Below are 8,337 nucleotides of genomic sequence, written 5' to 3'. Positions count from 1 at the left end.
CCCTTTAGGTAAGGGAAGAAGGGGGTCAGAAGTATTGTGTTTTCAGGTGTTAGTGTGTGTGTTTCTTAATATGACCAGTTAGTGAAATAATGTAATTCATTAACATAATTTACTACACTTACATTTAAATACATGTTTAAGTCGAAAGTTTTAAAATAGTTTAATTTTTGTTCGGGTTGGGCAGAAAAAAATTAAATAATAGGAAATTATTCTGGAGTCAAACTTTCTCATCAGCTTTTATTTGTAGGAAAAAAGATTGGTCAAGGGAGATAATTTACAGGACATCCACAAACTTGAAAAACTTGATGGGAAAACTTACTTAACACCTAGGAAGAGACAGTCCATGCTTGGCTCAAACGTGGTACAATTTGCAACTCCTAGTAGGAGGAGGGAACATATCCAAACTTTTCCAAGAATCAATAAAATTAACAACTTTTCCATGATGATGATTACATTATACAGTTAAGAATTATAAAAACTCTTCATCTTTATTGTCTTTTGACTTGTACTTATATTATAAAAAGTGATTTTTAAAATCAAAAACTATTGAAAATAAAATCTTGAAATCTTCCCCATACAAAATTCTCACATCCATGAATGAATACAGGTATTCTTATAAATTAACCATTACTGGATTTCTCTGGTTGTAATATGTTGTAGTGGTTGTAGTGTTTACCGGTTGTAGTGTGTTTTCACTTCCTAGATCATTCAACAAGTATCTATTAAGTGCCTACGTGTACCGAACCCTGTTCTAGATGTGGGAATTTGAAAATGAACAAGCATACAAAACTCCTATGTCAAGATTTATAGCAGGGATCCACAATCTATGGCCCCTTAGTGAAACCTGAGCCCCTGCTCTTTTTTAAATACATTTATTAAGGTATAATTAATACATTAAGAATAGCACATAATTAAAATGTATAATTTGATGAATTTGAACATATGCAAACATCCATGATAACATCACCTCAATCAAGGTAATAGACATATCCAGCTGATCTCAAACTTTCCTTGTGCCCCATTGTTTTTGCTTGATTTTTTTGTTGTTGTTGGAAGAGCACTTAACATGAATTCTAACTTCTGAACAAATGTTGAAGCTCACAACAGTATATTGTTAACTATAAGGCATTATGTTGTACAGCAGATTTCTAGAACTTGTTCCTCCAGCATAAGTGAAACTTTATATCCATTGAATGATGCCTTACTTCCCCTTCCCCTCAGCCCCCAGCAACCACTATTGTTTTCTCTATTTCTATGAGCTGGACTATTTTAGATGCTTCATACAAGTGGAATCTTACAGTATTTGTCCTTCTGTTGTGCAAATTGCAGATTCCCATCTTTTTTAAGGCTGAACAATATTCCATTGTATGTATATACCACATTTTCTTTATCCATTTATCTGTCAATGTTCAGTTGGGTCATTTCCATATCTTAGCAATTGTAAATAATGCTGCAATTAACTTGGGAGTGCAGATATCTCTTTAAGATCCTGATTTCAATTCTTTTGGATATATATCCAGAAGTAGGACTGCTAGATTTTATGGTAGTTCTATTTTTCATTTTTTGAGGAAGCCCTATTTTCCACAGATGCTACAGTATTTGACATTCCCACCAACAACATACAGGGTTCAAATTTCTCCACATGCTCACCAACACTTATCCTTTGTTTTTTGGGGTAATAGCCATCCCAACAGGTATGAATGGTATCTCATTGTAGTTTTACACTTCCCTGACAATTAATGATGTTTTTTCATACACCTGTTGGCCATTTGTATGTCTTCCTTGGAGAAACATCTGTTCAAGTCCATTGTCCATTTTTAATAAAGTTATTTCTTTTTTGCTATTGGGTTGTAGGAGTTCCTTATATTTTTTTAAAATTAACTCCTTATCAGATGTATGATTTGCAAATACTTTGTCCCATTCAGTAGGTTGATTTTCATTCTGTTGGTTGTTTCCTTTGCTATGCAGAAGTTTTTTAGTTCAATGTAGTCCCACTTGTCTATTTTTGCTTTTGTTGCCTGTGCTTTTGGTATAATATCCAAAAATCACTGCTAAGATCTAAGTAAAAAGCCTTTTGCCCTGGTTTCTTCTAAGAGTTTTAGGTTCAGGTGTTATGTTTAGTCTTTAATTTTTTTGAGATAATTTTTGTACATGGTATAAGATAACATTTTGATTACATTTTTTTCATTTACATGTAGATATTTAGTTTTCTCATCACCATTTGTTGAAAAGAGCATCCTTTCCCATTGTGAGTTCTTGGTGCACTTGTCAAAGATCAGTTGACTTTATATGCATGGGTTTATTTATGGGTTCTCTAGTCTGTTTCATTGGTCTATATGTCAGCCTTCATGCCAGTACTACACTATTTTAATTAGCATAGCTTTGTAATACATTTTAAAATCAGGGTGTGTGATGCTTCAGGCTTTGTTTTGCTTTCAGTATTGCTTTGACTATTCAGAGTCTTCTATGGTTCCATATAGAATTTTAGAATATTTTTGCAAAAAGTGTCACTGAGATTTTGATGTGGATCCCTTTGAATCTGTAGATTGCTTTGTGTTGTATGGACATTTTAACAATATTGAGTTTTCTAATCCATAAACATGGGATGTCTTTCTACTTGTTTGTGTCTCCTTTAATTATTTTCATCAATGTTTTTCAGTTTTCAGTGTACAAGTCTTGCAGTTTATTACAATTGAGTATGATGTTAGCTGTGGACTTGTCATATATGGCCTTTATTATATTGAGGTTCATAGCATCTATGCTTAGCATTTTTTTGTGGAAAAGTGTTGAATTTTGTCAAATTATTCTTCTGTAACTATTGAGATAATCCTGTGATTTTTATCCTTCTTTCTGTTACTGTAGTGTGTCACATTTATTGCTTTGTGTATGTTGAAACACTTTTGCATCTCAAAGATAAACATCACTTGATCACAATGTATGATACTCTTAATGTGCTGTTGTTTTGGTTTGGTAGTATTTTGTTGAGGATTTTTGTATCTATGTTCATCAGGAATACTGGTTTGTAATTTTTTTCTTTTGTGTGGTGGTGGTTTTGTCTGGCTTTGATATCAGGATAGTTCTGGCCTAACAAAATGAGTTTGGAAGTATTCCCTCTTCTTCAGTTTTTTGGAGGAGTTTGAGAAGAATTGGCATTAATTCTTCTTTAAATGCTTGGTAGAATTTACTAGTGAAGCCATCTGGTCCAGGGTTTTTAGTTGTTGGAAGGCTTTTATTACTGATTAAATCTCCTTACTCATTACTCTTCTGTTCAGACTTTCTTTTTCTTCATGATTCAGACTTGGTAGTTTGTATGTATCTAGCAATTTATACTTTCCCTCTAGATTACCCAGTTTGTTGGTGAAAAATTCATAGTAGCCACCTATAATTCTTCTTATTTCTGTGGCATCAATTGTAATGTCTATTCTCTCATTTCTGATTTTATTAATTTGAGGGTTTTCTTTTTTCTTGGTTAGTCTAGCTAAAGATTTGTCAATTTCTTTCTCTTTTTCAGAAACCACTCTAGGTTTCATTTATCTTTTCTACTGTATTCATAGTCCCTATTTCATTTATTTCTACTCTAACACATATTATTTCCTTGCTTCTGCTAACTTTGGGCTTTGTTTGTTCTTCTTATAGTTCCTTGAGCTTTACATTTAAGTTGTTCTTTTGAGATCTTTCTTTTTCAATGTGGCTGTTTATTGCTATAAACTTCCCTTTTAATATTGCTTTTGCTGCATCCCATAAGTTTTGGCATGTGTTTTTTTCATTTTCATTTGTCTTAAGTTATTTTTCTGATTTCTCATTTGATTTCTTCTTTAACCCATTGGTTGTTCAGGAATGTATTGTTTAATATTCATATATTTACATATTTTCTCATTTACCTTCTCTTATTGATTTCTAATTTCATACCATTGTGGTTGGAAAAAATACTTAGTATGATTTCAGTCTCTTTAAATTTGTTAAGATTTGTTTTGTGACCTAACATGGGATGTATCCTGGACAATGTTTCATGTATATTTGAAAAAAAAATGTGTGTATTCTGCTGCTATTGGGTGGAATATTCTGAATATGTCTGTTAGGTTCATTTGAGCTACAGTTTTGTTCAAGTCTCCTTTTTCCCTACTGATTTTCTACCCAGATGTTCTATCCATTATTGAAAATTGGGTACTGAAATCTCCTACAATTATTGTGTTGCTATGGATTTCTCCCTTGAGTTCCTATAATTTTTGCTGTATATATTTTGGGGCTCTGGTGTTGGGTGCATATATATTATAATTGTCATATATTCTTGATGAATTGATCCTTTTATTATTATAAAATGTTCTTCTTTGTCCCTTTTGACAGTTTTTGACTTAAAGCCTATTTTGTCTGATATAAATATAGCCACCTCTGTTCTCTTTTGGTTACTGTTTACATTAAGTATCTTTTCCCATCCCTTCACTTTCAGACTATGTGTGTCCTTAATTCTAAAATAAGTCCCATTGTAGGCAGCCTGTTTTGGGGTCTTGTTTTATTATCCATCAGCCATGCTATGCCTTTTGATTGAGGAGTGTAATCCACTTAATCCAATTACTTTAAAAGTAATTTTTCGTAGGGAAAAACTTACTATTGCTATTTTGGGTTTTGTCCGTTTTGCAGTTTTTTGTTCTCTTTTCCTTCTCTTGCTATCTTCTTTTGCGTTACTTGATTTCCTGTAATCATATTCTTTGATTTCTTTCTCTTCTTTTTTGGTGCATATTTGTATGTATTTTTTGTACCATAAGGTACATTTTTATGTACCTTGAGGCTGACATAAAACATCTTATAGTTATAGCAGTCTATTTTAAGTCAATAACGATTTAACTTCATTTGCATACAACAGCTCTATTCTTTTACTTCTCCTGCCCAACACACTCTACGTTATTGATGTCACAATTTATATCTTTTTATATTGTGAATCCATTAACAAATTTTTGTAGCTATAGTCATTATTAATATTTTTGTTTTTTAACTCTACTGTAAAATTAAAAATGATTTACATACCACCATTATAGAATTATAGTATTTTATATTTATTTTTATATGTACCATTACCAGGATTTTATACTTTCATGTACTTTTGTATTGCTGTTTAGTATCCTTTTGTTGCAATTTGAAAAACTCCCTTTAGCATTTCTTGTAAAACAGATTAGTAGTGATGAACTCCCTAAGCTTTTGTTTGTCTGGGAAAGTCTTTATCTCTCCTTCATTTTTGGAGAACCATTTTGATATGTATAGTATTCTTGTTTGGATTTTTTTTTTTTAATTCAGCACTTTGAATATATCATCCTACTCCCTTCTGGCCCACAAGGTTTCTGCTGAGAAATCTGCTGATAGTCTTATGGGGACTCCCTTGTATGTGATGAGTTTTTTTCTCTACTGTTTTCAAAATTTATTCTTTGTTTTTGAATTTGTCAATTAGATTATAATGTGTCTCAGCATAGACTTACTTAGATTTATTCTATTTGATGTACTTTGTGCTTCATGAATCTGAATGTCTATTTCGCTCCCCAGTTTGGGAAGTTTGGGGCTATTATTTCTTTAAATAAGCTTTCAAATAACAGTGGCGTCCAGAGTGGTAGCAAACAGATTTCTTATGAGATGCAACACTGATCTCATCACCCCTTTAATTAAAATTGCATGACTTATAGCTCTTTTAGATCTGGGTCCAGCCCACCTTTTCAAACCCCTCTCTCCCCAACACTTCCCTCTCCATCCTTTGAAGCATAAACAGGTCATCCTGGAAAATTTTTATCTTAAGACCTAAAATATTCTCAACTTCTTCAAAAATGCTTACAATGGCTTTGCTCAGCTGACTAGTTGATACATTAGCAGATTCCCTCTTCCCAAGGAATCATCTATGTTCTTCTGTGGCACCAGCATTTCTCCCTATCAATTATCACAGTGTATTCATTCATTCACCTGACAATATTGAGCACCTAGTATAAGCAAGCATTATCCTAGTTGATGCATAGATATTACTCTTATCCTTTGAAACTTCAATATCTAATAGCATGTCAGAAATGTCAGCCTACTTACTTCCTATCTCTCAGTCTTCTCTGTGACTGGGATTCAGAAAGAGCTATTTATAATACAAGCACAATTTAAAAGACAATAAAGTTTAAGAGTTTTATAATTCTTTTTTTTTTTTTTAGGAGTAAAATCTTTTTTTTTTTAACATCTTTATTGGAGTATAATTGCTTTACAATGGTGTGTTAGTTTCTGCTTTATGACAAAGTGAATCAGTTATACATATACATATGTTCCCATATCTCTTCCCTGTTGCATCTCCCTCCCTCCCACCCTCCTTATCCCACCCCTCTAGGTGGTCACAAAGCACAGAACTGATCTCCATGTGCTATGCGGTTGCAATTCTTAATTGTACAAAGTGATCCTCATTTTCTTAGTTTGATAGGTGCTTTAGAAAGCACTCAATTCATCTCAATTCATCTCTAAGCACAGAGTTAGCTAATAGAAATATGATTTCTGAATGAATAATGAAATAGATGTTCACCTCTAATAGGTGTTCAAACACCTCCTTGGATCTGAGTTGTCCATTTTATATTTTTCTTGTCTTTTTGGTAGTCTATCCTTGTTGATAAAGAGACACCTCCAAGGAGCCATTGCTCTTCTAAAATTTCAAGGCTGCAGGTGCAGTTCTGTAGTACAATAAGACCTCCCTATATCACACATTTAATTAACATACCTGAGACCCTCTAGTATAGGAGATGCATATTCCTCAGAGACTCTGCTCCTCCAGGAAATAATGCTTGATCTATTTTTCCTAAGACTACCTGTTTCTCAGCAATTTTATTTCTCTTGTTATCTTGCTTTTTGGCAGAAAAAAAAAACACTGTTGTGTACTTACAAAGCAAAATGCTTGAAGATAGTGACCAAAAAATCTCTTTAAAAAGATATTCTAAGGGCCATCATCAAAAACAGTCCTCTACTAAATTGTTGATATCACATAACAGATTCCTAGCAAACATGACATTTTGGCCATGTACGAACAAATAAAACTAGAATAAGGGAAAATATGTAGAAAAATATTTTCTTTTTCTTATTAACTAGAACCTTTGAATGCACTGAGTTGTAACATACTGATTTAACATTAGCCTCATAGTAGACTCTTTACGAAGCAGAAAACAGGACCAATTCTGTGATCTCACACATGGCAGCCTTTTAAAATCCTAGAGCAATGGGTGAGGTCCTAAAGTAGAAACCCAAAAAATGAAACCATATGCAAACTGCATCACCTCCGTGTAGGTCATCTATCTTCTGGTGTTTTTATGTCTGCTTTATTACCAGTTTTATTTAGGTTGCAGAACCACTGGGTTGAGGCCACATCTGTCTTTGTGTTGTGGAGAGTTCTTCACACATTGTAAGTACTTAGGAAACATTTTCCAATGGTAATGATTCAACAAAACAAATCACAAGTAGTACATTCTGTTGTATGATACATTTATTTATTAGTTCTCTCAAAATATAGATTATTATTTTGCAAACTCTACCTGTTTACTTATTTAATGCATTTTCCTAGCCAAGAAGCAATTTCACACCATTCTGAAATACACTCTGTGCCAGCTACTTGGGTGCAATTAAGTGTCACATGAGTTTTTACCTAAATTCTTGTTTGATACTTTCTCAAAGTTTAATAAATGTCTGTCTCAGGTATGGTCTTTCTTCTTCGGAGTCTTTTTAGGTCCCGCTTGAGTTTTGCAGTTTGTATCAAAAATCATTTGTATTTAACATACGCTATATTCCTAAACTTGTGAATAACACGATTTTATAGACTTTTTAAAGGAAGCTCACATTTCATTGCCTGACTGACAAAGCTTCATGGAAATTGTGGCTTAGAAGTCTGTAGTCACTTTTACCAGAAGTTTGACACTGATATCTTGGCTTGGCCTCTTCATATGGTTCAAAAAACTTTAATTCCTACAAAATATCCTGACATTTCTGAGTCAGTTTGGGTCCCTTGCATTTTTAAATTAATTAAATAGAATTTTTGAACAAAGGCAATATTGTATTACTTAGTTTTGATGAATATAATGAAAATACACAGTTACTCAAGAAATATTTTAATTTGTAAATAGTACACTTAGCTTTTTAAATGTTGTACTTCCTTGTCAAAATCCAGAATATGTTAGGTGAGTGGAAAGAGAGACTCTATAAAGGGGACAACTTTTAATACAGTTTCTGAAAGTTATGTAGTAGAAATGTGAAGTTGATGGAGGAGATAAGTGCAAGTTCAGGGCTAGTGGTAAGATATTCCAATATGAGCAAGTCCTTCAAGGAAAGATAGAACAGGAAATATTC

This window comes from Balaenoptera acutorostrata, chromosome 17 (genome assembly GCF_949987535.1).
Source record: "Balaenoptera acutorostrata chromosome 17, mBalAcu1.1, whole genome shotgun sequence".
In the NCBI taxonomy this organism is placed as follows: domain Eukaryota; kingdom Metazoa; phylum Chordata; class Mammalia; order Artiodactyla; family Balaenopteridae; genus Balaenoptera; species Balaenoptera acutorostrata.
The sequence above is the reverse complement of the archived record's forward strand: the minus strand, read 5'-3'. Positions refer to the sequence as shown.